This window comes from Saccostrea echinata, unplaced genomic scaffold (genome assembly GCF_033153115.1).
Source record: "Saccostrea echinata isolate AGI-Se365-2 ecotype Australia unplaced genomic scaffold, CSIRO_AGI_Sech_v1 ptg000006l, whole genome shotgun sequence".
NCBI classification, from domain to species: Eukaryota; Metazoa; Mollusca; class Bivalvia; order Ostreida; family Ostreidae; genus Saccostrea; species Saccostrea echinata.
This window is the reverse complement of record NW_026889755.1, coordinates 5,943,557-5,969,835: the sequence shown is the minus strand read 5'-3', so window position 1 is coordinate 5,969,835 and position 26,279 is coordinate 5,943,557. Positions and strand designations below refer to the sequence as shown.

At 31.9% G+C, this 26,279-nt stretch overlaps 2 long non-coding RNA genes across 2 annotated transcripts in view; both read right to left on the bottom strand.

The window, feature by feature from the left end:
* The window catches only part of LOC133180244 (uncharacterized), a 31,665-nt gene that overhangs the window by 1,731 nt on the left and 3,655 nt on the right, over positions 1-26,279 (bottom strand). The window lies entirely within an intron of this gene.
* On the bottom strand, positions 1,798-26,070 carry LOC133180243 (uncharacterized). The gene is made up of 6 exons (XR_009720296.1): positions 25,964-26,070; positions 25,551-25,697; positions 16,963-17,182; positions 15,488-15,587; positions 8,517-8,601; positions 1,798-2,999 (listed from the first exon to the last, which is right to left on the bottom strand). It is a non-coding gene; the product is annotated as an uncharacterized LOC133180243 (long non-coding RNA).

The following is a 26,279-nucleotide window of genomic DNA, read 5'->3' as shown; positions in this document are numbered from 1 at the left end:
ACAGTGACTATGACCTTGTGCAAAAGACCATTACTACTGGGTCTAGAATATTTCTGGCCCCAAGCTACCTTTGTTTCAAAAGATGTCTACTCACAGAAGACACGTAGACTTCACAATTCCAGTAACTTCATTTGTTGTTGTATAAAAATGTCAATATTTCCCCATGCAAAAAAAGTTTGTAAAACAACCCCTTTTCTTCTCATGTCTAAGATCTCTATCCTAAATACACATTTGTCACAGTCACTGTCTACTGAATTCATAAATCTAAAGGTAGTTCATACAGTCTTATTTTAATTCATATTCTTGTGTCTTTAACATCATTACACATATAATTTTTCCATGTTTGAATAGACAATAAAAATTGGAAACAATAAATACAATGAATTAGATTTGTTATAACTGTAACAAATAATGCAAATATGTGCAAGTCATGTAAAATTTCATTTTATTTGTAAATGTGTATTACATTGGTGACATTTGTATACTGTTCAATACATGCATAAGGACTTCTATTATTATCAATCTTCACAACATTAGTTTTGTATAAAGTAATAAATAACTAGTATTTTGTACACAAAAATAACATCAATAAAAATAACAATCTTTTACATATCTATAAATATACACAAGAGGAATAAAACACTATTTTGAAATAATCATTACATTTTCATTTCTTGTCAATTAAAAAAAATGAATAGCATTTATTTATTAAACTATTACAACATGTTTTAAACCACAAATTTGTGTTCTAAAAATGCATTAGATACAAAGTGAGATGCACTGATTAACTGTTCATTGTAAGTTGAAATGAAGTTATTACTTATAAAAATACTTTGCATTAAAAAGCAAATCTTTACATAGTTTATTTGATGAGAATATTCCTCCAACAATAAACTGGCAAGCTGTAATACAGACTCTGAAATACCTACACCACCTATTTCAAATAGTACAGTTTGCATTTCATCCATGAGATTATTGACCTTGAAAAATTATAAATGTTTTCTTCTCTTTGAAACGAACATGTGTGCTATGAAAGGGATATATTAAATAATGTTATTACAAGACATACAAGTAATTTTTATCTTGATAAAAAATAGTGACCTTCTCATGTCAATTAAGAGAACCATTTCACACAATATGTGCTAGAATCTCATCTACAAGGTGTTGGCAGACAGGCTACCATACTAATACATCCCTATAAATGAGTTGCAAATATAAAAGAAGTACCTGAAAGTCATTCAGAAAATTTTTTAAAAAGCTGGCTTAAAGATGCTACATTTGTCAGCTGAAATGCATCTTTCACAATACATTCCTAGCATATAATTTTGTGCATATTATATGGTATAATGTTTTTGTTGTTGTTGTTTACAGAGCAAAAATAAAAAGTATATCCATGTACAAATGTAAAAAAGGGCAAAACTAGAAATATGTCCATAGGACATGAATGCCCCGCTGAGGGTATATTAATTTTTATTTGCTTGTTTATTGTTTAACATCCCTCTCGAGAATTTTTCACTCATATGGAGATGCCACCACTTGCTGGTGGAGAGCTGCAAATTTTGACCTATACTCGGCACTAAGGGCCATTAAGCAGTGAGGGATCTTTTTATGCCAGCACCTACTGTGACATGGGACCTCGGTTTATACAGTCTCCACGTCCCACAGTGGGATTCGAACCAGCGACATAAGGATCAACTCCTTACTCCGCAACTCTAGAGCTTTAACCACTGCACCATGTGGGCATATTAGTAATGCAACATAAAAATATTTTTAGTGTATGAAATTTGATGCGAATATCTTAAAATAGTTTCTTTAACATTGAAATCGAAAAAGTTGGATATAGATGATAAATTCCCACCAAATTCTGTTAAGTGCATAAGCTCACATAAAATTATATTTAATGGTTTCTTTAAAACTAAGCAAAATGCAAATTTAAGAAAAGTGAGGTCCAGGTCACAGGAAAGTTCAAGGTCATACATTTTTAATGCAGTTGAATAGTTCTCACTAATACGCATAAGCAAAATAAGTTTGATAAAAATATTTTGAATGGAAACCGTTTAATTAACACTGAGCTAATCACCATTTCAAGAAAAATGAAGTCAAGGTCAAATGAAATGTCAAGGTCAAAAATGTTGATACAGTCAAATACCTTACATCAGTCTGTATCAGAATATGAAGTTTGACACTAATTTAGAAAAAGTGAGGTGAAGGTCAAAGGAAAAATCAAGATCAAAAAATGTTGATGCAGTTGAATAGCTCTCATCAGTATGTATCAGCAAATGAAGTTTGATTACGCTATCCTGAATGGTTTCTTTAAAACTGAGCTAAACACTTATTTAAGATAAGTACGGTCAAGGTCAAAGGAAAGGTCAAGGTAAAAAAATGTTGATTCAGTATGTATCAGCATATGAAGTTTGATTACACTATCTTGAATGGTTTCTTTAAAACTGAGCTAAACACTAATTTAAGAAAAGTGAGGTCAAAGTTAAAGGAAAGGTCAAGGTACGTTGATGAAATTGAATACCTCTTTTCAATATGTATCAGCATATGAAGATTGATAAAAATATCTTGAATAGTTTCTTTGAAACTTAGTTTTGAACTGAGCTAAAAGCAAAGCAGAATGGAAGGACAGACAGAAGGTTGAAAGGACGGAAGACGGACATGACAAACTCTATATGCCCCAGCCATATTCATGGCAGGGCAGAAAAATTTCTAGTGTACTGAAATTCAAAACTGCAGTAATTGATAATTTTTTTTTTAATATAAATTCTATATCAAAAAACATATACAAACTTTTTTCATAATTTATTCTATTCAAAGCAATAAGAAATGCATCTATCTGCACTGCTTAAAATTGATAAGAAGGTTATGACATAACTAAAATAATGACCATGTCCACATTAAATTTAAAATATAATGAGTGACAATTCACTTCACCTTTTCTTCATTCCATTGACTTTTCTTTCTTTAAAAAATTGTGCTTGTGTACTACTCCATCTCTAAAAAATAACATACAAATGAAAGTTTATGGCACTCAATGAACTCTCTCATCCCTTCCTTTACTGTTCAAGAAAAAAAAAATGCATACATGTACCACAAGCATACTTTAAATATGTGACTAGACTTTATATTTTCATACATAATGTCACCAACTTTATAAAGAATTGTGAATGCATTTTAAAGGTGAGCACATGTGAATTGAATTAAAAGTACCAGTATTTTGCAATACGTAGTATTGCGAGTATCTCACAATTATCTAACTTACAACCGCTCTTTAATTAGCATGGGAGTCAAGGAAGCTCTAAATCTCACAAGATTTCTGGGGCATAACATTACAGTGGTGACAATGGAATGATTCGAACAATCATTATGCTGAAACTACAATGTATTGCCAAGAGTTGAACTCCAAATAGTAGATTTGTCAAGTAAGGAAAGTTTAGAGTATTTTATCAACTTTCAAAAGTAACGATTTTCATTTAGAATTTAATAAGAAAAGTCCGCTTAGTAAAAAGTATCGTAAAAAATGCAACATACATGATTAGCTCCTCTCAAAAATTTATTAGGCTGGTTCAGTGCATGTTTAGCAAGATATTTCTCTAGGATTTCTTTCTTATCAGTCCTTATAAATTCCACAATGATCGATCATGCATTGCATTCAATAGTACACTGCCCCCATCCAACAGACGTTTCCTACCTCCGTGAAAGAGTTCCGCTAATTTAAGTAATCGTGATTTCAAGTATTGTTGTTTATCCTTAAACGTATGTCAATAAAAAAAATTATTTCGAACAGATCAATGCTTAAGTTTTGAGATTATCACCCTTGGTATGCTTTTTTGTTTTTTTGTATGGACGAGAGATTTGTTTATTGACAGCTGCTTTTTCATTAAAAGTGGAACTCAAAAACTAAATTATCTTGTCATTTGCAAAATTATTTGTAAAAAACACTGATTGTACACACAAGTACTCTGAAGTTGATATTAAAAAGATTCTTGAGTTTCTGACTGACAATATCTATGTGGTTTTTAGAGACAAGGTCTTCCAAAAATCTCTTGGAATTTCCATAGGTACCAATTGTGCTCCGTTATTATCAAACCTATTTTTGTATTCATACAAAGCAGAATTTATTTAAAATCTTATACATGAGAAGAAGAAAATACATGCTGTCGCCTTTAACATTTAGATATATTGACGAAGTACCATATTGTCAGGTGTAAAGGCCGTAGTCTTGTAATAGACACACCCCCAAATTTGGGGGGAAAATCCTGAGAGAAATGCAGTTCCTATGGATAAAACGCTACCCCAAAAATGCGGATGTATCTCTTATTTTCACAGCACAACTATTCCAAAGAAAAAGTTTAAAAAGTTAAAATATTCATATTATTTCAAAAACGAAAGTAGGATACAACTTCTAATTTTCTTGGAAAATTCAGTTTACATATAAGCTTTATTTATAAGTATTTAAGTATAGTCTGTATTTTAATTGTTATTTGATTGGTATAAATTAAAAATTAAGTCCTGTATTTTTTTTTCCCTATAACCCTAAGCATTTTACAATATTGTGCTGAAAATGCATTCCAAGCAGGTGTCTGTGTTTACGTAAACAAATCATCCCAAGCGTAATTAATGTCACACTTATGTATACAAGTGATACCAGGTAACTAAAAAGGTGTGTAAAATATTTATCATTAAATAAACTTTACTGATTACAAGTGTATTGTTTAAAATGGCAGTTGTTTCAAAACCAAATGGCTGGAAATTGTTATATAAATAAATATGACCTACATTAGGGTCGAGAGGAGTTAAATTTGGTAGTGATGATATCCAAGTTAGAAAAAGACAAGAAAACATTGATGTAACCATCAATTGTTGCCCGGGAAATTAATAAAGTAAACAATGGAAATGAGTCTTGATCATCAAACCGCTTCGATATGTGTGACAAAGGCATGCATCTAAATGATGGAGACGATAGTCGAGAATATTTTGAAAACTTATAGTCGGACGAAATTCGAACAAAAAACGATACCCTTTTAAACTTTATCAATTCCTCAAGTAAATGTTGGCTGCATAAAATATAAATTGAAACCAGACACATGCATCACCTATTTTCAAAAATGTCTTTCACTTTAAGAATATAAAACACGAACTGTGTAAAATACGTTTTTACGTTTTTATGCGATAAGTAAAATTCGATGTTCTAAAAAAAGGGACCTGTCGTTTTTTCGATAGTAAATGATAAGCAACTTTATGTATTAAATATGAAAAACATATATATTTTATAGATTCACTTTATGGAAGTAAATATATTGTGTATCTCGTAATTTATAAAGGGAAAGAACATTCTGATAAACAATGTTTTTAATGTTTAAAAAACCTTTAATTCTGAATAACTTCTCCCACCTCAATCCCCATATACGAACACTTAAACTTATATGTATAGAGCAGCCCGGTCCTCGGGGCTGCAATAATTTATTTTAAATATACATATATATATATTTAATTTTGAATAATATTTTAATGGAAATATCTTTTTATATTTCTGTTTGTTGATTTATTTATCAGCGATCTGTCATACGTGACTATCATTCAAGAATTGGGGAATAATATGTAATAAACTTACAATGTGGTAACAGTGAAAATCACTCATAAGAGTTAAGAAAAAATGTCCAGAAAAAGGGGTTGAATTTAGTTCCTATGTAATGCACGCACCCACACTTTCGAACAATTTTTCTGAAAAAAAAAGTGCGTCCGATACACGTGACTTTACGGTATTAATTATTTCCATTCATATTTCAACACAATTATCCCAATGAGCTTGATAATTTAAAGATACCACAGAGTCCAGGGATCGACATTAACCGTTGTCCGATTGCCCGGGGCAAGTTAATTCCCAGTTAAGGCAAGTGAAAATGCCAATGTACTTGTCCGATTGGGCAAGTGAATATTTCAGATAAAAACTTTTATTTTTTTTTTTTCATATCTTGCATTAATTTTAAACAAAACAATAACACTTTCTGCCAAGAACATATCAAAAATAGTTTCTTAAACAAGAATAGTTTGTTTTTTCACTCAGAGAACACCAGTTATTCTCGGCAAACAATGTATTCTGATCAGGATATGTATGTTTCAAAACATAACAACTGTTTTCCTTTAGTGTGGCCTCAGTTTTCCAGAGAAAAAAATCAAAATAATATATATATATTTAAAATATGAATTTTATTTTAAAGAAAATATATACTGCTGCATGGCAGTGCAAGTTTTCAGGATAAATGAAAGGACAGTGGTATACATGTACAGAATTTACAATTGTAGGATAACTGACACATCAACATTTTTTCTTGGCAGTTAACTTGCCAATAGAAAGTACTTTATTGCACATAAATTAAATTACCCGTATTTTCTTCTTTCTAAGGTTTGGGCAACCAAGTTTTGCATTTGGACAAGTCAAAATTTGTTGTCCCAAAGGACAAGTGAATATGAAAGTTAAAGTCTATCCCTGGAGTCTGACACATCTGTTTCATATTTTGATAATTTTCTATAAAAAGAGGTTAATACCTAACAACAAACCTTTATGACTAACTTTTCAATCATTAACTTCCCTTACTTATGCAGCAATATACCCTCATCACCTGCATACCGGGTTCATATCTCTCTGTTGATTCGATACGCAAGAGCATGCTCTACCTATGAACAATTTCTAAAACAAAGTAAGTTATTGACAAACAAGTTGATGAAACAAGAATATCATCAGTCTTGTTTAAAGTCATCATTACAATAGTTATATGGTCGATACAATGACCTTGATGCTTGTCAGAAAATACAATCTATCATTAAGTCAAGTGCTGATTGACGTTTTAAATCTTATTTCCAGGCCATTATTTACACACTGAATTGCATACAGATTTTTCTAATTTTTCCCGGATCATGACAGGAAGCACACCGGGCGTGTGACTGGTCAGCAGGGGATGGTCACTCCTCCATGGCACCTGATCCCACCTCTGATGTTTTAGAGGTCCGTATTGTTCTGCTCCTGAATTGTATTGTTTGAACGAACTTTTGAGCTTTAATACTGTTTGTTATCTCCATATATTTCATAAACCTGCTAGTAGGACATGTTCAATATACTGGTCTATAACTGTTTATTTGGATGCACTAATCAGCTCAAAATTTAAATAATAAATACCAAGAATATCTGGGAAAAAAAACACACTGGAAAAATCTTATAATAATACGAAGAAAGAAAAATGGATCTCTAATATATAGGCATCTGATCACTGCACGTCAGGATTCTAAATGAAACACTGACTCTTTCCCCTCGTAATAATTTTAAAGATTCCACTATTTTTTTTTAGAATAAATTTGTACAATCTAGGAAGTGTCTTCTCTCAAAGGGATTGATGATTCATTTGTTTTCAATCATCCTAATTAAAACTAGATTTTATAAAACGAAATATGGAGACAATGAATAGTATTTAAGCTCAAAAGTCCATTCAAATTATGATTTGAGCAGTGCAACCTCTACCTCAAAAACATCCGAGGTGGGATCAGGTGCCTTAGAGGAGTGAGTATCCACTGCCGACTGTCACTCTCACTGCCAGACTCCAGATGATTCTTCATTAAACCTTGGCTGTAACTGTAGGTAACTTCATATGTGTCTCCACCTATCATTAGTGATACAACTGCCTGTTTACTGCTTAGAGAAAAGTAACACTTAGAAAAGGATAATAAACAAGAATCTGATATACCATGAAAATCCTTAATAGTAGTAAGGAAACACTTAAAACATTACTTTCCAAGAAACATGCATTTAATATTACATGTACATAATTAATTTATAAAATTTTAATTAGGGATGGAAATAAATAATATCCAAACATGAAACAGATGTGTCAGACTCTGTGGTATCTTTTATTTCAAGCTCACTGGGGTATAATATATATAGTTAACATATGAATGGAAATAACTGTTGTTAATTGATAATATATCATCGATATATCTCACTGTCGAGTTCAAGACCACAGCAAGTGTTTTCTTCTTCTCATGTGTAAGATTTTGAATAAATTCTGCTTCATATGAATATAAAAAGAGGTCTGCTAGCCTAACAACAAGTTGCAATTGGTACCCATGGGAATTCTGACAGATTATTGGAAGACCTGGTCTCCAAAAACTACATATATATTGTCAATCAGAGACTCAAGCATCCAAAAACCTGTATTACTAAAGTATAGCTCAATATGATCACCAAAATCATCATTGCTTGACATAATATGCATGTATAATCTTTCTTTAATATTAATTACATTTTAAAAGGCCCTAATTAAGCCATCATTTTGACATTTATTTAATCATGATTGTGTATACTTTATCAACAATCTCTGCCACTTTCATGCGGATATGGCTTCTTTTTGTGTTTCTCTTGTTGAAGAGCTACAATCTCCAAACTTGTGTATTGAGTATAATAACTTTCATCCTTCTCATATTGGCCTAGGTGAAAACAGATAATACTACAGGTCACTTACTCAGAAGGATTACTTGATTATGTTGATCATGTTGATTGATGGTAGTCTGCACAGTAGCGCTAGCAGTTTCTTTTTTACCATTTCACTGTGAAAAAAAAATGTGGAACTTATTGAATATTAAAAATATTTACCACTACATTAGCATTGGTGATATGGTCATTGCTCTTTTTTGTAACAAATCAATTAAACACTGCACCTTTATATAGTATGAATTATATTGCATGTACTTTCGATCAATCTATTTAAAAAACATCAGATTAATTACCAATAGGTTCTTGAATTTTTAGTTTCTGTTGCATTGGGCTGAAATTACGAGAAAAACTTTATTTTGAACAAGCATTTATATGTACAGTATTGTACTTGCATACTTAAATACCTACTATAATTAAGATTAAACAAGCATTTTGAGAGTATTGCATTAGCAATACTAGTCCCCTACCGGCAAGTGTAATCTGGTTCCCACTAAAAATTGAATTGCCACAATTCCATTAAAAATCATTGATTAAGAAGCATAACAAAATGCAAACTTGAACTGTAACTCATCAAGATACACTTACATACCAAAACTCAGCTCAATATCTGCAAGCGTTTAGAAAAAAGTGCGGAAAACAAATGGGACAGACTGAAAGAGGGACAGACAGACAGATGGACAGACTCAGAGGAAACCTATAATTCCCTGGTTTCACCGGTAGGGGACTAATAAAAAAGTGAGAAAAAGCCACCCTGTTAAGCCCTACTTTCGTCTCCCATGGTGAGCAGTGGAAAAAGGTCTAATGCTTGGATATGTTGTACATGTACTTTGTATCAATCTGTACATGCATAATCCATTGGCTAATGAAAGAGGCAATGTATTCGTAATGTAAACTTTTAAATGTAGTGGTAATGTGTACATTTTTTGCAGCGGTAATGAGTATGTAGCGGTAAATAATTACCATTTTGAAAATGTAGCGGTAATGATATTCACCTGGATAAAGAAATGGTCTATCTATTCCAATCACATTTTTGACAAGATAGGGCACTTCTTATTTGCTGTACATATAATTGTTTTCATTTTCACACTGCTTTTTGGGAAGATTGGGAAAATAAAGACCTTTTAGGAAATTTTAGAATAACCATTATACGTACTTTAAAATCATATATATTGGGTTTCCGGTCTTCGTTATCAACTAAATTTGTTTTATAAAACAGAGGAATATGAATAGCAAGTTAAGTTATTACCGGTATATATCCAGCTATATTTTCTTTAATTTTTGGGAGAAATTACTATTGGGAAAATTAACACATTTATTGGGAAAAAAGGCACCTTTTTTTGAATTGGGAGTGGGGCCCTTGAACGGCCCCAATTATAGACAATTGAGAGCCCTGTTTCATATTTGAGAGGTCGATTTATAACCTTCGTTCTTCATTTTTTTAAGCTTTGGGTGTGTGTTGATTACAACACATATGTTAAGTGACTTATCTTTAAGTTATTGTCAAAGAAATTTCAAGTCTGTTAAAATCTTAATGTTTAAATAACTTGTGCCCTGTACGAAATAAGATTTTGTAGCAAATAATCTTTACAACCGAGCTGCAATTTTCCCCAAGTTATCAGGCTGAAAAAGGGGGTGCATATTTAAACCAATGCATATTATATTCGGCAAGATATGGTAACTGCTTGATTGTCACATTTCAGTTTGAAACATGTTACAAGTTTTATTTCAAAAAATGAAAATATTATTGAAAAAGTAAATACAAATACTCATTGACAAAAACTATTTACTAGGGATGGCAATTTCTAACCGGTTAACTGATTACTCGGTTGGAACGATGGCAATCGGTTAGAAAATCTGCAATCGATTAGTCGTAAAAAAATTATAATATATGTAAAACTGAAGGCAATGTACTAAAATTCATTTTCAAAATAGAAATTCCTACCTAATCATTTAATTTAGCGTTTTCATTTATTTATTTAGGCTGATTGGGAGGTCATTATGGCTCTCCAGATTAAAATTGTGGGGTAATTGGTCAGTCTGAGATATGTTAATTACTGTTAAAACATCATGTCGTTACCCCGACTGTCCTCTAATTCTTTAATGATAATAATCATCATTGAGCACCATGAATTGGTGTGTGTGTATCTTTTGCAGTTATCTATCACATTAGATTATAATACAAACATTGTAAATTAAGGGGATGAAGGACACATGGTCACATGACTCTTTTTATCTACGTCATAATCTCCGTTTATATAAGTCCAAAACGTGTAAAGCATCAGTTCTTGTATAATTTTTTGACATTTTTTTTTTTAACTTAAATTGCCATCTTATATAAAAAAGTAAAAAGTTTTAACATTCATGTAAACATTAACAAATTATGAAAAAGATTGATCCACTCCTCTGTTTCCCTAAACTGCGCGTCCATAAGTCGGTGACGTCATACACAATCTATCAGTACAGCAAGATCATACTCGGTGAATACAGGGGCGGTATTATTATGTAAAATCAGGTCATAATCAGTATGTGATGAAATATTTTGAGAAACGGGGAACATAAAAATTATGATTGCATGGCTGATGACAGAAATCTTATGTAGGCATATCTTATTTCGCTTATTTAGCTTACATGTGACGTCATAGTTGGTTTTTCCCGTACTCAAGAAATGTAAATATGACACGTTTTGTCATGCTTATGTCCTCTGTAATGATGTCCTGTGCAATATTGAGGTCAGCTTCACCATTCAAAATTTTTAAAGTTAACCAATAATTTGAAGGACTTGCATTTCAACATAAATTTAAAAATATTGAATGATAGAATTTTTTGTAAATTACGTTTTTTTTGTTGCTTAAGTTGTCTCAAAAAGTACGTAATTTTCCCTATCCAGATGCGGTGTGACAGGATAAAATTGCTTTTTCGAATTTTAAACCTATTCATACTCTGAAATATTTTAAGAGATACTTGTCCACTTGCATATTTTTTTATATATGCTTAAAAAATCCCATTATGGACAGAGTATTGGGCCCGGAAACATGAAGAATTAAAACTCCACTTAGATACTGCAGGGCATAGTATTTGTCAATCAATATCTCTAAAATAAGGTCAGAAACCTACTGATATAACTGCTTTAAGATATGTGGGACATACTAAATTAGAAATATACAAAATATGAAAAAAATTGAATGACAAGGATTTTTTTGAGCTCAAGGTCCTTCTTCCCCTTAAGTGATACAATTTAGACTTAGTTTTGATTATGGTGATAATGAAGAATGAACTTGTGTGACATCCGCTCATGAAAATTATCCACGATATATCAGGCATGGTTCATGGTTTTCTGAATTTTTTCTTGTCTATTGAAAAAAAATATGCACGTAGTTTTATGATCAAGAAAGACAAATAGAATGATTTTGACCTCTAACAACTTTTTTAAAGACTTCTTGTGCATAGGAATAGAGGTACTTGAAAAAAGTCAAGAAAATGACATTGTGTAGTTTGATACGATTAACCGATTAATTGGTCGGAACATTTTGCGGTTAACCGATTTGCAATTCTGTATTCGATTGCCAGTGGCTGCAACATTATTGTTGACAAAAGAATCATGTAGAATCGTTCGTGTAACATGCGTGATCGTTCGTGTAACGTGCGAGATCGTGCGTGTATCAGACTCAATCGTTTGCGGTTTTAATCGTGCGTGATCGTGCGTTAAGAAACGTGTAAATTTTGTTTTGTAAGTTTTTATTGGAATGTTTTTGTTATACAAGCATTTCACTTGTATGGTTTTTTTTACAATCCAAATTAAAAAGAAATGAAGCGCGATTTACATAATTGAAAACAGAATGAACTAATTATCGCTTGGAAATAAACAATATAGTAAGTCGTACAATATTGTGTTCTCGTCAAATAGCATGATTTTTTTTCTGATAAACCGTACTTAGATGTTTGATTTTTTTCTCTGATGTTAATTATATTTATTGCTAATTATGGTCAAGATATTTTTAAAATCAATAGATCAAAAATAAACATTTTTACAAATAAATAATTCTCAATGCTTACATAAGTATTCAGTCGGTGAATGTACATTTACACGACATGATTCTCGGGGTTTCGTTTATCAGTGTTATCTCTGGAGGTTACTTTTGATTATTTTTTTTAATTTCTGCAAATAAATGATTTGTAAAATAATTGTTGATTTTAGAGATTCACAAATTGAAATGTGGATATAACTTATAATTTAATTCATTTTCATGCCATTTTTTTCAAACTTATCCCTTTCTGCATATTATGAAATCCAATTCAATCAAAACTCACGGTCCACCTACATGTACATCTTCTGATAGAACGAGAAAAAAACAATCAGTTTTCTAAAGTCAGAGAATTACATGAATAATTTTTTGTAATCTAAAATAATTCATAAATCTTACATGTATTTAGTTCCAGAAATATCCATTTCTATTTTTTTTTTTTTTTTCATTTTTCAAAGTCGATGAAATAAAATCAATCATTATTTGAAATCTAAGATAAGTATTAAGCCTTATTTCTTTTTGAAAATATCCATTCCTAAAGAATTTGAACTATTTTGCGTTAAGAATCGTGAGTTTACGTTAGCAATCATGTAAGATTGTGTAACGTGTAGAATCGTGTGTGTGAAGGATCGTTCGTGTAACAGATTTTATCGTGTGTGAATCGTGCGGAATCGTTCGTCTAACGTGATCGTTCGTGTAAGTTGTCAACAATAACGTTGCAGCTACTGTATCTACTAAGTGGTTAGTATGTAAATTGTAACTGGTTACAAAACTGGTTATGAAAATTTTAACTGGTTATGATCTTTCTTAATAGTTAATAAACCAGTTAATCATTGCCATCCTTATCATGCTTATTCCAAAGATACTTTGTGACAAGTTTGGTTTAAACTTGTCCAGTAGTTCTTGAGAAGAAGTTGAAAAATGTGAAAAGTTTATGCATGACCCAAGCCCTTGCTTATGCAAAAACATCCAAAAACAGATAGAAATATGTTACCATGGTTACCTAGGTAATTCAGTTAACTTATATCAAACCACACATTGTCATATAAATAAGACAAAGACTAAGTGCTTTTCAAGGGTCCAGATCAGCATTCAGTCAGTATCAAAGTATCATGGTCTTTAGAGTTTTGTATATGCCTTTTGTCTTCAATGGTAACCTATACTTATACATGTACTTAAATATGGCCATTGAGGAGACCACTTATAATTAGGCATAAAGTAGACCAGTGAGAAAAATTGAGTAAATTGAATTAACCTTTGATATCAAGTATATATATACAGTATATAAATATACCATTCTAATGATCTTATTCACTATATGCATCAATACCCTGTATTATATTATACTGCATATCAAATTAAAACTTATTTATTGTGTCACAACTGAAGTGTTGCTGGACTGAAAGACATAAAGATGGACAATATGTGAATCCTATAGAGCTTTATCATTTCATGCAGGCCCTAATTAACATTCAATCAGTGATAAAGTACCTTGCACTTAGATTTTTATATTTACCTTTGTCTGCTATAGCAACCTGTACTTATACATATGTTATACTTAAATATGGCCATTGAGGAGACCACTTATAATTGGGCATAAAGTAGACCACTGAGAAAAATTGTTGATATCAAGTATATACAGTATATAATACACCATTCTAATGATCTCATTTACTGTATGCATCAATACCCTGTATAGTATTACACTGCATAAACTAAAACTTGTTTATTGTGTCACAACTGAAGTGTTAATTGCTGGCTGAAAGACATATAAAGATGGACAATGTGAATCCTATATAGCTTTAACATTTCATGCAGGCCCTAATTAACATTCAATCAGTGATAAAGTACCTTGCACTTTAGATTTTTTATATTTACCTTTTGTCTGCTATAGCAACCTAGTTCTTATACTTAAATATGGCAATTATGGAAACTGCTGATAATTGGGCATAAAGTAAACCACATAGAAAAAATTAATATACTTAATGGGAAAATTTTACTGTACTCACTGTTAATAGCAAGTACATTTATATGCATGTATTATAGATATATACAGTGGTGCCTTGTTTATCCGGACGCCTCTTTGGCTTAAGTTTGTTAAAAATAATATTGATTAATTTTGAAGTGTTTCTTATTTGGGCTAGTAATTTTTTCCTAATCAGTAGCCCCTGGGCTAGTGAGATTTCCAGGAAAATTTCAACCCCTGAAGATAAGTATGAAAAAGTCATTTCTTGAAAAATTACCATCCGGATAAACGAGTCATTTTTCAATGAACTATTACGTTTTGTAGTAGAAATCTACCGTTCGGATGTGGAACACGAATTTCTGGATTAATGAGACAGAATGACATGGAAAAAAATCTATTCCCGAAAAATAGCATCTGGAAGGTGAAGTGTTCGGATAAAAATGGCGCCACTGTATATACCATAAATGACTATGACCTATGGTACATATAGTCAGAGAAAAACAATCAATTAAAGCTGACCACATCTCATAAATAGGCATACACCATATTCGATTAAATATCATCTACTATATCAGCACCAGGGTATACTCTTCGCATTTGTTACACCTGACTGCTTTATTGTCACAGGTATCGGAGTGGAATGGTGACACATGCTCATGCTGGTTATCTTGCATTGCCTTTGTTTATTTATTTTATTGCAGTTACGTGTACTTGTGTAGTTTGTATACTGCACTGACCTGTGCGACTGTTGTAAGTTTCATTGGCATCTTTCTCTCCTGCCGTGAAAGAAGTACACAGTAATTTTTTGTTGCTACCCAGAGCTATGTAGCATACGTCAGTCTGTCTATACAGACAGGTGACAACAGATTACACTGAACAGTGACTAAGTGAGTGGCTTATATAGGGACCCTACAATATAGCGTGAATAAAGGAATATGGCGGAAAAATTCCTTTTACAGTGTGTTCAGATTTAAAATCACTAACTTTAAAGCAAACTAATGGATTACATACCTTTTCCCATAATTCACTTCAAATTCCTACTCATCATGTATGGCTACTTCAGAATCTCACATGTATACATTCTTTGACTTTTCTATAGGAACATTATTTCCTACAATGTACAATCACATTTTAAAACATTCAAATATTACTTCCAATTGGACATAATTGGTAGTTCACAAGCGAGAAAGCTCACTCAGTAGTTGGATTGATTGTTTAATTGTATGTCGTTTTACATCCTGTTTAAGAATTTTTCACTAAAATAGAGATGTCACCATATAATGGTCAATAATCTTTTCAACAGTTTTTTTCTAAAGAGATTTCAGGCTGTCTTTACTGCAATTGTCAGTCTACATTACCACCCATTGTGGTATACTGATCCCGATTTGTTTTCATAGGATTTAAGTTTTAGTTTGTGTGATAACTGGATATCAAAAAGTTTCAAAGTAGAGTGTCATGAGCTCATCAATGCTAATTATCAAAACACTACTTCTAGAAAATCAAAACATTTAAGTTAAATTAACCATTCAAAATATTTTTTGAAAAGTAAAACAAAGGTCAAAGTCAAGTGAACTATAATGCTGGTATTTTTCATTATAATTTATGATAAATTGTGCACATGCTATTAATAGCATAGACTTACCTCTTTTAAATTATCAAAAATATGCTGAATATTGGCACTTTAAACTTTTTTATAAGTAGGTCAAAGGTAAGTTCAAGGGTCACAAGATTGGCAACCATGGTATTTAAAAAAAGTCAGAGTGCCAAGCAAAATATTAACCAAATATCAAAAACAATTAAACCTCTTACAATTCCTGAGATATAAGGTGTGACAGATGGACAGACAGACAGATGCCAGGTAAATTGATCCCTAGGTGTTGCACTGATGTGCAGTCGACTCACAAAAAATGTTCTTCAGACTTATTTATCATTGGAATGACTAGTAAACACCAAACTGAACTTAACCTGCTTAAGTGAGCCAGTAGTGCCCAGTACAGAGCAACAAGTGCTGTGAACAGCGAGTGAAGTGTGACCGATTGATTGAGTGTTGTTTTATGTCCATTCGAGAATTATTTCACTCATAAAGAGTGAAAGGTTAAATAATTACAATAAAATGTAATAAGGAGGCAAGTCTGCCTCACCATAACCTGGTTCTTTGTGGCCCTATTTTTAACCTTCATACCCATCTCCACTGGGAATTCATTTCCTTCTCCCCCAACAATCACTTCATGACTCCATAAGCAGCCAAAGGCTGTAATGGGCAACTAGTTCATTAACAGCTAGGGCTATCAGGAATTCAAAGTCACTGAAGTTCTTTTGGTTTTTATGATACTATCAAACTATCAGTCTATCACTGAGTATCTGCATGCTTTAAAAGTTAGTATTTACCCCTGATTTGCTTTAATTAAAGCTTTTGTGTCTATTTTCTGCTAACAATTTATTTACAGTTTATAACTAATAAAGCAGCAAATACTAGTATACCTTACCCCATGTTGCAGATTCTCTTCATCCAAGTAATTGATGTACATTGTACTTAATCTCTTCATTTGTTCATCTGGATCCTTTCACTGCATTCATACAGTACCAGTAACTGTTATATATGGATATATTTCTTTGTCAAAGCTGTCACTTTTTAGGCACAATTGCTAAGTTTGCATCTTTATCAGCATTATTTATTAATGAAATGACAAATTCCATCAGACACACCTGCAAAAATGAAAACAAAATCTATTAATTTACATATAATCAGGTCCATATTCTCTTGACTTCATTATTATATAATTGAACTGTTTTATACTGCACTGCAAATATAAAGGGCTGGGATAATACACTTTCGTCTACTATTCTATATCTAATATACTATATTAGGTATCACAATATTTATGCTACAATACAGATCACAATATCTTTAATCAGTTATAATTTTTTCATTTTATATTAAAATGAGACAAAGTTTGACACCATGCATATCCAAAGTCTCTAAAAATTTACAATTTTAGTCATGTACAGTGGCACCTCGTTTATCCGGACACCTCTGTCCCCAACAAAATCGTCCGGATAAATGAATCGTCCGGATAATTGAATCACATCTCAAAAAGCACTCTCTAAGCATGTATATATGCACATTCTTGTTTCAAATGTGACAGCAAAGAAAAAATAAACTTTTAAATAATATTTTGGTTAATTGTTTTAAAAGCAGTAATTGATTAATGAAAAAATATATTAAAATGTAATTTACACAATAAAAAAAAATGGATGGGCAATTCTATGCCGCAACCTCCTTTTTTAATTCGTCTTCTTTTTGGCATGTGACTTCATGGGTTGAGCAAATTTTGATCTACTGTTGTTTTATTTTGCCATATATTATAATTATTGAAGCTCATATGATATGACAGAACTGTTCAGCATCATCATTGAAAATGTTCAAATATAAACTAACCCTGTATATCCCCCGTATATTCATTACACAGGGTTACTATAAAATTAACTGAACACTGCAAACTAACTCAAACAAAGTATTTAAAAAAGACATTCGTAAACACAAGCGATCTTCATGATTATCAATATCATTTTTTTCTACAGACGCTAAGTTTGAATTTCGATCATTAAAAAATACCCTGAAAAACGTAATCAACTTCTGTACGTAACGCCAGTTTTATATGTAATATTTACATTTGCAAATGTTTTCTTTTATATAACACTATTAAAAGCAACGCGTATCTATATCCATATAAACACGGGTTCCTCGCGTCATAAACGTTCGACGTAATTTCTCATTGACGTCATAAAGGGTTGACGCGCAATCAGAGGATCAAACACGTGCCGTTGGGTTTGAAAAATAAAACGTTTTACGCGTTGAAGATTATAATCAGGCAAATATAAACCATGAATAAGTCACAAATGTAAATATAAGTAATAAGGTATCATTTTAAAACATCTATCGGGCTATAAATACGGGTTGGTACGAGATCAAATTTACCATAAAGCCCTTCGGGCTTTATGGAATTTGATCTCATGACCAACCCGTATTTATATCTCGATAGATGTTTAAAAATGATACCTTATTTCTTAAATGGACATTTGTAAACGGTAGTACATTAAATAGAGATATTTCTTCAATTAAATGGAGCATCGTGTTTTAAACCAACGCAATCGTCATGATAAAGAACATTACGAAATCGCTCGTTATTTATTTTTCATTTTATTTACAACTCTCCAAAATTCTCCTGAATTTACCGATGTATATACGGTTAGCAATATGATTTTGAACGGATTATTATTTAATTAATGCACAGTGTCAACTAAATTCTTTGAGCTTCATAATAAAGATAAACGTGTGATTGAATTGGGGTAAACACATGCTAATTATAGACGCTATTGTTTGTAGGTCACAGGTAACCGCCTTCAAACTGACTGCATGGCCAATGTTTTTACAACAATTAACACGAATGCAAAATAAGTGTGAAAATGTCGTTTCTTGAAAAATTACCGTCCGGATAAACGAGTCATTTTTCAATGAACTATTATGTTTTGTAGTAGAAATTGACCGTCCAGATACGGAACGCGAATTTCCGGATTAATGAGACAAATTAACGTGGAAAAAATCGGTTCCCAAAAAATATCGTCCGGATGGTGAAGCGTCCGGATAAATGGCGTCCGGATAAACGCGGCGCCACTGTATATGTGTTATGCAAGGGTGTATCTGTCAGTATTTCCAAAATTTATCAAGCATGACATTTAAATTGATACAAATATTTTGATTTCAGCTTTTCTTTTTCATGAAGTTCGACTTAAATATTCTTTGATAATTTTTAAATCAAAATAAAATCAAAAACTTTTAATTTCTTCATTTTATTTGCTTGGAAAATAATTATTTTTTTCTTTTGTATTTGTACGAGTATTTAGTTGAAACTAGTTCTACATGTATATTAGCTAATCAGTGAAAATCTGTATGTTTGATTTACATGCCTGTGTGTGCATTATATTACAAATCATGGGATCTGTGCTTGTAGGTGCACTCAATGTTTTAAAGTTATTCATAATTTGAGAATTATTGTCTCTTTTTTTTATTGTCAGTATATTTAAACCAATATTTTTTGGTTTTACAAAATAATATGAATTTATATTTTCTTTTTTAAAAGAGATGATGCGAATTATAATTTCAATTTTAATTTTGTTTATATATTGTTGCTGTGATCTCAATAACCTAGATTAGAATGTTCTAATCATTAAAATGATATTGTCCTACGTTCCGTGTATTGGCAATTTATCAAAATAAGCAAGTTCGATAATTCGAACTGACTGCATTTTCTATGAACAATCTAGAGAGTTCCGAATTCAACATGGCGTGTAAAGGACAAGATAGGCTAAGACCCCTTTTTGGCCCCTGGTTTGGGGTGTTGTTTAGAATGATACAACAGTTTATAAATAGAAACCTGTTGTCACCCCTGCCAGAAAATGAGTATTGGTTCTAAGTTATGTGATACATACAGGTCACAGGAAGATCAGAAAATATGTCAATTTCCGAATTTTCTCATTTTATGCAAATGTTCATCGATTTTACAGAACATTTTGTTTCAGAAAACATAGAGCACAAGCTTGCCTATCTACCAAATTTATATATTTCATATATATATTATTATAACAGTAACTTGATCCAAAGAGTCGTATCACGTCGAGTTGACAGGCGCGGATCATCAGATCAAACGAGATGCGAAGCGTCGAGTTTGATCTGATGATCCGCGCCTGTCAACGAGACGTGATACGGCTCTTCGGATCAAGTTACTGTTATAATGATAAATTTATTATATACCCCCTTACAACTAACAAGATATAGTTTTAAAAACTTCTGAGATTAATTATTTAATATTTTTCCATTAAACAAAGCATTCTGTCAAAGGACTTTTTGATGCGCAAGAAAAATAACGTCATGTTTCTGTGTACTACGTCATCAATTTCAGAGAGGGCTGATATGGATTCAGAAAACCACAGTGTGGTGATCCGGAAAGTCGGATCACAGCGTCACGTGATTGTACAAAATCTACAGTAAAATTGAGTGATACACTGTTGGGTATATAATAAATACTAGTATCAGATGCATCTTATGTATAAAAATCTCAGATAGGCAAGCTTGTGCTATATATTTCCCGAAGTGAAAAGTATATCAAATTTGAGGATATTCCAATAGAATTGAGAAAATTCAGGAAATTGTCCTACTTCTGCACCCTCTTCTGGTCTCCGTGTAAGCTTTGAATCAAAATTAGTGCTGGTTTTAAAACAAGCATCATTTTTAGTTCTTAACTACAAACTATCACTATTTTAACTATGTTCTGATTTTTACATCAAATAAGGGGCCAGATTCTGCCGTTACCATACCTTGTCCTTTGAAGTGAGGAAAAAAGGTTGAGAAAATGAGTTGAATTTTCTTATTTCTATGGATTATTTTTTTAGGTTAAAAGGCATATAAAATCTCAAAAAGGTTTGTTATGATTAATTTGATAGTTATTTTCAGTGCAATTTTTTTTGTATTCTTTAAAATCATTTCTGAGCGGATCCTTTCCAATATGCTACATTGCTAGTATATGGGACATATTCTAACTGTGGTGATCGAGGGCTTGTTCCGAGACAAAGTTAGATTGTTCTAACTAGAAATAACCCAACACATATATCTTGTAAGTCGAACACATGTATTTCGCAAATTCAATAAATAATTCCAAAAAAAAGAAGAAAACTTGTAAAAAGGTATTCCATAGAGAAAATTACCCAGAAAACGTTGTAGCATAACAAACACTGACATATACTCGAACAAAACTTAAGTTAAGTATGAGAAATAATCAGATAATGGGTCAAAATCACACCAGTGACCACCTACCCTAATCAACTGTTTTCCACAAAAAAAAAAATTATATACTTATATGTCAATCTACTTCCAAAATTACATGTTTTCCAAGATCTTACAAAATTATTTTTACAGTATGTCTCTTCAAATATTTGTTTTCCTGCTTAATAGTACTGATCAGATGATAATGGGAGGGTGATATTAAGACAGTATCTATACTACTATATTAAAATAATAGACTCGAATTTTTGGCCTTTAATACCGATAAATCGGAGGAGTACTGTCGTTTGTTTTATATATTTTAAACATCATTGGTACTTGAAGATTACCAATTTGTTTTTATTTTTTCTCTATTAAGCTTCGCTAATTAATAATCAACGAAAATTCCTCAGAAAATTCCGGAAATCATCTGGATTTTTTGGATTTTACAATCTTGCGCGTGCGTATTACATTCACGGTAAATCTAGACTGGTACCCTGACATTGGTTAACGGGCGCAAGCGCCCTGAAAAACCAAAATTCCTAGCGGCAGCGACTGGAATCAAGGGCAGAGAACCAGTGCTACGGTAAATCACGGTGTTCAAATCAGAGGAGACAAAAGTAATTTGTACTAAGTAGATATATATTTGTTGTTTTATAATTTTCTCTAATAAGAAATCATAAATATATATGAACAAAATATATAGCAAATTTCCAATGAAAATTTACACGTATTTGTATTATCGTTTCTAAGTTTATCCATGCAAGTGTGATATTGTGGCCACGTGGGTTATCATTTGCCATCTCGAAGACACATTTATTATATGTTATTTATGTCTCTGGTCATCTCAACGGAGGCAAAAAGCTCATGATAGTAGGAGCAATATTAATGTAACTACCCGATTTTATTTTATCCTTCCTTTCTTTTATGCTTTTTTGAGGGTAAATGGGGGAGGGGGGGGGGGTTACAACTCCAGCTAGAATCACATCTTAGTGAAGTAGGTATTCTTTTTCCGCCAAAAATTACAATAACATTATTTTCATTTCTTAACTTTGAAATAAATCGAAATAATTAAATAACGTCAATATAACCGATATTTTCAATTTGAAATGTGTCTAAATGATTGCAACTTGAATTTGTTCGCCATGTTTACTATTACCTTCACTGCTGAGATTTATAACTTCACCTCCAAAAATTTCTTTAACTTTAAAAAAAAAAGTGGGTGAAATATGTAAATTGTTGTTATTGAACTTCGGTACCTTATATAGAAGGGACAGCCTGTTCTTCTAAATATATAAAGGTTGTCGTGGTAACTACGCTTGATAGGAAGTCTGAAGTCAGCCCTTGCGGCCCGTACAGTTCATTCTATCAATGCTGCTAAAATACCGATTGTAAAATTTAATCCATGCATAGTAAATCTCAAAACTATGAGGTGGGACAAAATTAAGATCGTAAAAATATTTATTCAATGATGGAATGAATTATATTTAATCATAGCAAACAAACTTATGTTTTATTAAATCGCCACAAGAAAAAATACACCAGCGTGAAAACAAGTTGTCTTCTTCAGCAGCCATGACAGTTCTCATGTGATGTAATGATGTTTAATACTGCAGTAGATTAGTTTTTGTTATCACTAAACACATATATAAATGATTATGAGGTATTTATTTTATTTTTGCTGCATTATTTACGTACGAAGTAAGAAAAATTCCCATATTCAGTTCAAGATCCGCTCCCAAATTCTCATTGGCTGTCCCAAAATAAAATCGGTAAAGGTCAGTAAGCTTTAAAGTTTGCGGTAAACTCAGACTTTACTAAATATTTTGGAAAAATTTATGCTCTGAATAACAACATTAGAAACATTTATTTTAAAATGTTCCTGATTACATTGTATGATTTCAATTAAAAAATGGAAATGATATTGTATGATCCAAAATGAGTTGTACCCCACCCCCCAGGAAAAGGCTTCATTATTGCAGCAAGAAGTACCTTCCAATTCCTACTTTCCTACTTAGGATACCCTTGCGTGGCTTATCTAAGATAATGATAATTCATGTTTCCCATATATTTTATACTTAGTATAAACAAGAGGCCCATGGGCCACACCGCTCAACTGAGCAACTATGGTCAAATACTCCAAACCAAACAGCTTTAACAGATCAGAAATATCTGTACAAATTTAGCTTTTTATATTAAGTTTTTGATACATATTCTAACTTTGAGATTTTTCTCCAAAGATTTTCATATGTAAAATTTACAGTAAATATTCTGTTCCCCCCTCTCCCATTGTGGTTGTGGTTACATTTCAGAAAACCTCTCTGGTCAAGTAGTTTTGGAAAAGAAAATTCATTAAAAAAAATTCCTATAAATATTCCCATGGATACCCCTCCCCCATTGTGGCCCCAACGTACCCCCAGGGGTCGTGAAAGGTCATGATAAGATTTAAAGGAAATTGAGAATGCTTCCACGTAAGTTTCAATATTCCTGGCCAAAAGGTTCTTGAGAAGAAGATTTTTAAAGATTTTCCCTACATATTACTATGTAAAATTTCAACCCCCATTGAGGCCCCACCCTATCCCTGGGGGTCATGATTTTAACAATTTAGAATCTACACTACCTGAGGATGCTTCCACATAAGTTTCAACTTCCCTGGTCAAATAGTTCTTGAGAAGAATATTTTTAAAGATTTACCAAAAAATTTCAATATTTCTTAATTATCTCCCCTTGGTAAAGGGCGTGGTCACTCATTTTAACAATTTTGAATCCTCTTCACATAAGGAATTGCTTTGTGCCAAGTTTGGTTGAAATTGACTTAGTGGTTTTGGAGAAGGAAGTCGAAAATGTGAAAAGTTTACAGACAGCTAGACAGACTGACGACAGACAAAATGTGATCAGAAAAGCTCACTTGAGCTTTCAGCTCAGGTGAGCTAAAAAGTAAAACACATTACATTTGTTGAGTCATAAAAGATGAAAAAAACTTTCAAATTGGTTAATATTTATTTCGAATTTTCAGTAACTATAACAGGTTTAAACAGAACTGAAGCAAACATTTTGTTTCCAAAAATCGAATCAAAATTATTCAAAAACCCGAGGTTTTTGTTTTAATCGAATCGATTCAAAATATTACTAATTCAAGGATATTACATTAATTTTTATCAAAACAGACAGTCATGAGAGCATTTTCTTATATCATATATAAAGTACATTTGATATTCTTAATTTTTATTATGATCTCTTGAACAACCAGTATGTTTTTTTTTTTTTTGGGGGGGGGGGTATTTGCAAGATAATCTGTTCTGCTTCACATCTGCTAAATTGTGTAAAAATACCAGTATATAGTATGAGGTCATATTTTGAACAAGTTGAGACCTGCAGAGTTAAAATTGTTACAAAATTTTTTACACCTTTAGTTTAATAACTAATTGTGTAAAAATACCAGCTAAACACATTTCTTCATTTTCATTACTTTGCTTGATATGTATCAGCAGTGCTCAACTCTTTGTTGTTGTCATATTTTCAATAAATATCCATAATTTCTTTTATTAAAGTTTGGAAAGGTGAAATTTATGTAAGCTCCAGCGTGATAATTCGAACTCATGACTTGATTTATAGCTAACTGGGGGTCAAACCCATTCTGCGCTACACGATTACGCAACAATTTTGCAAAAAAAAAAATTATATTCACATTCATTGTTTATTTCAAAAGTACCTTACAATATATGAATGTGTCGATGTATCTATTTTGTAAATGTCCGATATGCACATGGATGCATTCATAACAATGCCAACCCGTGCACGCACGGGTCAAAGTCTAGTGTCCTCATAAACTTTTAGTCCCAGACCTATGAAGTTGAACACCATATTTTTTTAGCGCAACATACAAAGAACTATGTAGCAACCTATGATCTACAGCACATGTAATTTTCATAATGCTAGCTCACATCATAAGGAATACATGTATGACTAGCTGCTTGCATGGCGCAGTGGTTTAAGTGTTTGCTTTAGAGTCACAGATAAAGGAGTTGATCCTAACATCACAGGTTCGAATCCCACTGCAGGATGTGGAGACAGGTGTTCAAATGAAACTGAGGTCCCATGTTGTAGTAGGTGCTGGCATGAACAAAATTACTCATTGCTCAAGGGTACTGAGTACAGAGGTTCTCAAGTGCTGGCTTTTCAATATGAGTGAAAAGTTATCGAAAGAAACATTATAGAAACAAATAAATATGACTATAAATAATTATCTTTTCTTACCATTATGGATGTTGTACATGTCCCTTTCGATAATGAAAAAAATCTTTTTCTGTCAACTTCTCATTTTCTCACGCGATTTTTTCTTGCTAATCTTCTCTCCAACATACCGGAGAAGGTATTCTCGCATGTTATGTGGTACCGAACACACTATAATAAAAATAAATGCATAAATGCAAACAAGTCAACAAAATCTAATTTATTCAGAGACTTGGTTTAAAATGTCTCAGACTGTCATAAATCTCACCCTAGGCAGTTAAAAATTTCCTCAGAAATCTTGTCAGAATTTTAAAAATATAATTTCAAAAAAAAAATCATGGGAAAATATACAGCATATATATAGCCATTGTACAAAATGCAAGAATTAAACTTTCCTGGAAAGTTTAAAAATTGAAACTGTAAAAATATTATCATACCATCAAACCATGTCCATGCTGATCAAAAGACTCAACAATGTATTAACTAACCCGATCAAAATTAAACTGAACCCGACCGAAAGTTTCTAATCTACATATGTAGATATACAAGTAATATATGTAGACTCTGCATAACAATTTTATTAAAATAAAAAAATTATTGCTTGTTATATGGTTTTATAACTAAATTGAGAGTATAAGCAAGTTAATTTCTCCATGGCAACTGCATAAGATAAACAGTATTTTTTTCATTATATGTTAAAAAAAAAAATGCTTAAATTGATCAGGATCTGTTTCATATGAATCAGGACTTGTT